Raw genomic sequence first — 6,615 nt, forward strand, 5'->3', positions numbered from 1 at the left:
GAACCCCACCAAGTTTTCATCTTAATTAACTATTTGTAATCTTTATTATTTTTTAATTATTATGAATAAAAATAAAGAAATAAAGTTCAATTATATTTATTTATTTTGTTTTTTTTTCAAAATTTTTTTTTTTATTCTTTTATGCTCATTAGAATATATTTATTTTTCATTAATATTAGCCCATGAAATGTATATGAGGAACAGTGGTTTGAAGTCTATTTTTATTTTATTTTTCATTATATATATGTATATGTATATATATACTAGAAAAAAAAATTACGTGTTTTATGTTAGATATGTTTTATTTCATTTAATACAATAAATAATTGAAGAAAAAATATTGTTAATTATTATTTAAAATTATTTTTTAAACAATTTTATTATTATTATTACGGAAGTTAGATGGTGTGCTGAGCTTCCCCTCAAAGAATAATAATTATTAAAAAAATTATAAATTCAAAATTATAAACTATGATATAATGTAGTGCACAATATTGAATGACTCAACCAGTACGTCAGATATGATTGATTCTTGGGTGATTATTTTACTCGAGCATCTCAGTGAATAAAACCTTGATTGATGCCTAACACCCAAAACCCCAATTACATTAGTACGTGCATCAACTTTCAAAGCTAATCAAATTTCTAAAATGGCTCTTCCAAAGAAATCCACATCCAATATTCCCACCAAAATGCCTATCTTCGCCTATAAATATATGCTGAATTTAATAAATTAACTATATTACTCTAATAATAACATTTTAATTATATATATGCTTAATTACATTTATACCCTCAGACCTCATCTTTGGGTGAGCATAAAGAAGAAACAAGAAAACCTAAATGGTCTCAATAAAAATGCCAAAACCATTTGACAGTGGCCAAAAGCACTTCTCTTGGCTTGGTCAAACCGTAGTGAGTCCATAATAATGAGTTTAGCAGTGTACAAATGTATGGAATGCTCTCAAATTCCTCTGTCGAACTATTTTTTACAATTCTCCAAATGTCGTGCACATATATATATATAATTAATCTTCATGAATTAATTTATACAATATATATAGAACTTACGCACAAACATTAGCACAAATGATGCACACACTAATTAATCCAAAATGATGAATTGGACTTCTGTTTCCTATGTGGTACTGCCATTGGCAGAGAATAAATTGATGATGAGAGGGGCTTTCCAACACAATGAAAGCATGGCTCCTCTAGCGTGTTTTTCTAACTTTGGTAGCTTAACGATCGTGATGACTGCGGACTTACGAGAGTTGAAGGCAAAAATTGCAAAATAAAGCCAAAAATTAGTCTGCCGAAGTTTGTGCTTTTATCGTTAAAACAATAAATATATAATAAATTGAGATTCTGTTAACCTCAACAAAAAAAATTATTATTTTTGATAATTTTTTTTTTTTTTTAAAAAAATAGTCACCCAATAATTTCTCATAAACCAAATTATATTTTATAGTCACATTTTATATAGAACAGATATATCTATTTTATATAAAGTATACCTATATAACTGAAATTCTTGTTTTTTAGAATTTTATGGGTGACTTTTAATTTTTATTTAATAAAATAATAAAATATTATTTATCTATAATAAAATAATAATAAATATCCTAAATTAAATATTTGAATTTCAAGTGATATTAACAATCACCTCAATTAAATATCCTAAAACAATTGAATCACCTCTACCACAATCGAAAACAGCCACGATCTACCACCTCCGATCCCCACCGCCGTCGACAGCCACAACCCCGCCGCCGAAAGGGTACTCTCTTTATCTCTCTCTCTGTAAATGTTATCTACCAAATTCGAGTACTGAGAAGAATTTTGTGGTAAATCGATTAATCCAGTTTTCCGGTTGATTTGATTTTTTTTGAGAAAAGGGTTGGATTTAGATTCAGACGTGATGGGTTTTTTGGTTACAATCCTAATTTTTGTATAAGGGAGTTTCTTCTCCGTCTCCTCAGACAGATACCATACGAGATAGTAAATAAAATCTCAGAGTACCATAAAGTCATGACCTTTACTCACTGAACACTCTCTTCATTAGAAACCTCAACACCCTAATCATGGCTTCCAAAGTTCTTCCCCAGGTACTACTCTCCTCTCTCTCTCTCTCTATCGAATGTTGAGTGTGTTTTTAAATTGAATGTTTTTCGATTATACAGGTGCTAATTACAATTCCGAGTGAATCAAGATCCTACTTAAAAGGAAAACTTCTGATACAATTAAATGCAGGATCAAGGGAAATCAAGAAAAACTCTGAGATTTGAAATTTGGGCGAATGTGCTGGTCTGACCAATGTACTTTCTCCATTTGATTACTTAGTTTGAATGTGATATATTCTAAATTTCAAAGACAGTGTCTAAATTATGTACTGTAATTTAATTTATAATGGTATGTTTTGTGGTTTACAGGGACTTTTTTCCCACCCATTTAGTTACTCTTATTTTGTTTTGGTTATATACTATAATTTTGTTATATTCTTTAATTAATGTATAAGTAAAACAAAAATTTTATTTTCTAATTTTTTAATCACAAAATGAAAATAAATTTTTGTTTTTGAAAAACAAAAATGCGTTCTGCAACTACTTTTATTTTTCAATTTTAAAAACAAAAAACAAAAGTGTGTTCTGTAAAGTTCATTTTTACTTTCATTTTTTTAATTTTATTTAAGTCGGGTCTAGGTCCAGGGTCGAATTCGAATCCAGGTCAGATGTCGGGTTCAGCACAAGGGCCGTGGGAGAAGATTTGGGTTCGGGTCTTGTCAAAGTTCAAAATATTGATTAAGAAAAAAAAAATATTAAAAGTGATTTTTTTTTATTTTTAAAATTTTGATTCTCAATTAAAAAATTGAAAAACAAAAACAGTTTTATAGATCATGTTTTTAAAAAATATTTTCACTTCTCTAATTTTAAAAACAAAAAATTGATTAAAAAAGTGTTATCAAACGCCACCTAAACTATTCTTTTTTTTTTTTTTTGCTCTTCAAACTCTTCACAATGCTTAAAACCTCATAAAACTCAAGCTAAAATTCTTCACAAGAAGAAGAATAGTTATTATCTTGCAGAATTGACTAAGATTAATGGAATATAATGCAATAGTTTTAAAAAAATAAAATAGTTTTACTAGCCTTTCAAAAATAGATTTTTTTAATTAAATGAATTATGCACACCATGGCTTTAATCAAATTTAAGAACAATAATTTACTTTTAATTGTAAAAATTATAACTTATATTGTTTAGACTTTAGATACACATAATAATAATCTTACCTTATAACTAATAATATTTTTTCTTTAATTCTTGATAGTATCACTTTTAAATAATGTAGAAAAAAACTAGCTTAAAATTTAGTTTACGTGTCTCGCACGTAGCTTTTCACTAGTATATATATATACTAGTAAAAATTTACGTGTGAGGCACGTATACTAATTTTATGTTAGGTATATCTAAATAATGTAATTTATAATTTTGACAATTAAAAATAAATACTGGATGTAATATATTATAGTGTTTAAGAAAACTTTATAATTTAAGTGTAATATGTTCTTAAGATAATCTAAAAATAAACTAAAAATTCATGTTCAAATACTAAAGAAAACACAACTTAAATGTGTGTGAAATTTATTCAAAAAAAAAAAATGTGTGTGAAATAAAAAAAAAATTAAATCAATCTCTAAATTATTGACAATTGAAGATAACATCTATCTAAAAGTTGTAGATAAAAAATCTCTTTTTCACAAATTATAATGTGAAATGTTTTAGTTAAAATACTTTATATATATATATATATGGAACACTTCTAAATGGGTAATACCCATAGATGGGCACTAAAAAAAATTAATAAGGTAACAATCTAATAATCTTTTATGGCAAGTTTCTAATAATTATTTTTTTAAAAAAAATTATATTTATTTTTTATAAAATTGGAAATAATAATTATAACCAATATTTTGAAAAAATTATAAATTATTTTTAAAAATTAATTGAAATTACTACTTTATAATTTTATGAAATTGTGAGTTTATTAATAATTTATTATTGTAAAACTAAGAATCATTTACATGTATATTAATGTGTTTTTTTTAATAGGAGAATAAGAGCTTGATTGTGGAATCCAATTGTCTTAATATTATTCATGCTCTTAAAAATAAAACGCTACAATACTTCTTAGTTCTTACTTAGGGTATCATTGTTAGAGAAATATTATTATCATCTAATGATTTTTTTGACATTACCATGCATCATTCTCCTAGAATAACTAATGAGGTGTTGTTCATTATTTATATTATTAGGATTGGAAGATCATGATAATCTTGTCTAGGGGTCAAGTATAATTTTTTGTGCTGAAATTCTTCTGTTGGCAATTGCCATTATTCAATAATGTTTATGACACTTTTTTTCTTCGTTCATTTTTTTTGTTAATATTTTCTTCATTGGTTTTGTTCTTATAGATTTTGGTAAGCTCGAGTATTTTTTAAAAAATAAAAACAGATAAATGATTGTTAATTATTATGAAATTAAAAATTTTAGGTTTAGAAAAAATCTTATACATTTTATATGTATTACAGCTTAAAGCTTAAAATTATTTTTTTTTTGTTCTCAGTAATGCAATTTAGAATTCTAGTTTAAAGAAATTTTAATAAAAAGATAAATAATATCAGTTCAAATATTAATAGCTATATAATCAAAACTTACCTATATTAATTTAGAGAGTCCATAGTTTGATCATATATTTTTTTTTAAAAGAAAAAAGATTAAAAAGACGTAGCTAGCTATAGACAATTTAAAGAAAAAACTATGCTCATTGTCATATTGAACAATTAATTTTTCCATAAATGATAATATATTTGTCCGATTTAATTTAATTATTTGATATATAGCTGCCAAAAGAACAAATTAATTAAATAAATGATATTAATTTATATCAAGTAATTAATATATTAATTAAGTACGTGAATATTATAACATTAATATATTTGTTCCTCATTATAACATTTTGGTCGTAATACATACATGAACAGATTGGTAAGTTATTTATCCGCTGTCGTGGAGGAGTAAGTCACTCACCCGCAGAGCATGTATTGGATGATGATGTTTGGGCATCTGGTTTGGCACTCTTGTCATTCATAGAAACTCAGTTGTAAAATAGAAATATTTAGCAACACTGTACAGTAGCATCTCAATAATGTTCAGTTATATGTATGTTGTTTCTCAATTGTACATCTCTCACTGTAGACTTTGGCCAATGCCATTATTTAAATACGTACCTATTTATGATAGAGGGTTGTGACTCTCGAATAATTAGCATTAAATATCAGTTCAAATATTAGTGAGATTTGTTTTATTTTTATTTTATTATATATAAATAATATTTTATTATTTTATTAATTATAAATAAAAAGTCACATATGAATTTATCATAAACCAAGAAATTCAGTTATATAGGCACACTTTATATAGAATAGATATATATATATTTACTAGGTGATTGTTACGTGCCAAGCCACGCAGTGTTAGTTTTATTTAATATTTTAGTTTTTTATTTTAATTAATAATTAAAATAGTATAATTATTTGAACGATTTGTTTTATAAAAATAAAATATGTGTCAGTATATTTAGTAAGTAAAACATAGTTGTGTTATAATAATTTATATTATTAATAGTAAAATGTACATTAATCTTCTAATTGAAAAAAGTTATATTATCTCATTTCATATCTAATAATAGCTACACAACTATATATTTATAGACTTTCACATTCTTTGCAAATTACTAATAAGCACCAATAATATTTTCATATTCTAATATTCCTTCTCCTCTTGGTGGTAAAATTAAAAATAAAACTAAAAATAAGCACAAACAGGTAAATACTAATTACAGCCCATTTCATCTTTTTTTTTATTATTTTTTTAAGCCCAAGCCCAAAAATCTCTAAGCCAACACAATCAATCTTCTTTTATATTATCTTTTCTACATATTTTATCTATATTTTTCTTTTTTAAAAAATAAATAAAAAAATTATTAATATTCTCCCAAGATAGGTTTGTTAGAGAGATATGTGGCTAAGATGATTTTTTTAATTTAAAAAGAGATTATTAATATTTAAAAGATTGTTTATTTAAAAGATTGTTTAATTTTTGGGTTTAATTATTGGGTTTATTTTTTAACGGGAGATCAAACTTAATCGTTAAATTTAACAGAATATTCTTTTATTTTTAAGTATATTCTGTTAAACCAAAATGTTAAACCAAGAAATGCCGTTAGATAGGCACTTTTAATATATAAAGATATTGTTATCAGTTAAATTAAGAGACAAAATATGAATACAAAATCCCTTAAATGAAATTGCATTTGAAAATTACTACTATTATTTACTGATTCAAATCAAATTTCAAAATACAATAATCAATATATATTAAATTAATTAATTTTAGATAATGAATTTCATACTATTAATTATGTAAAACCATATAATTTTTCACATCAAATACTATTTTTTTTCTTTTCCTAATATATTTTTTTTTATTATTGTTACAACAATATCACATTATTTCAAATTCAAAGATGATTGCAGCCACTAGATCAAAATTAAAT

At 24.5% G+C, this 6,615-nt stretch overlaps 1 long non-coding RNA gene across 1 annotated transcript; it reads left to right on the plus strand.

The window, feature by feature from the left end:
• The first annotated feature begins 1,700 nt into the window (after positions 1-1,700).
• Positions 1,701-2,471, plus strand: LOC133032743 (uncharacterized). Its single transcript, XR_009685327.1, has 3 exons — positions 1,701-1,780; positions 1,899-2,108; positions 2,184-2,471. It is a non-coding gene; the product is annotated as an uncharacterized LOC133032743 (long non-coding RNA).
• The last annotated feature ends 4,144 nt before the right edge of the window (positions 2,472-6,615 follow it).

This window comes from Cannabis sativa, chromosome X (assembly GCF_029168945.1).
Source record: "Cannabis sativa cultivar Pink pepper isolate KNU-18-1 chromosome X, ASM2916894v1, whole genome shotgun sequence".
NCBI classification, from domain to species: Eukaryota; Viridiplantae; Streptophyta; class Magnoliopsida; order Rosales; family Cannabaceae; genus Cannabis; species Cannabis sativa.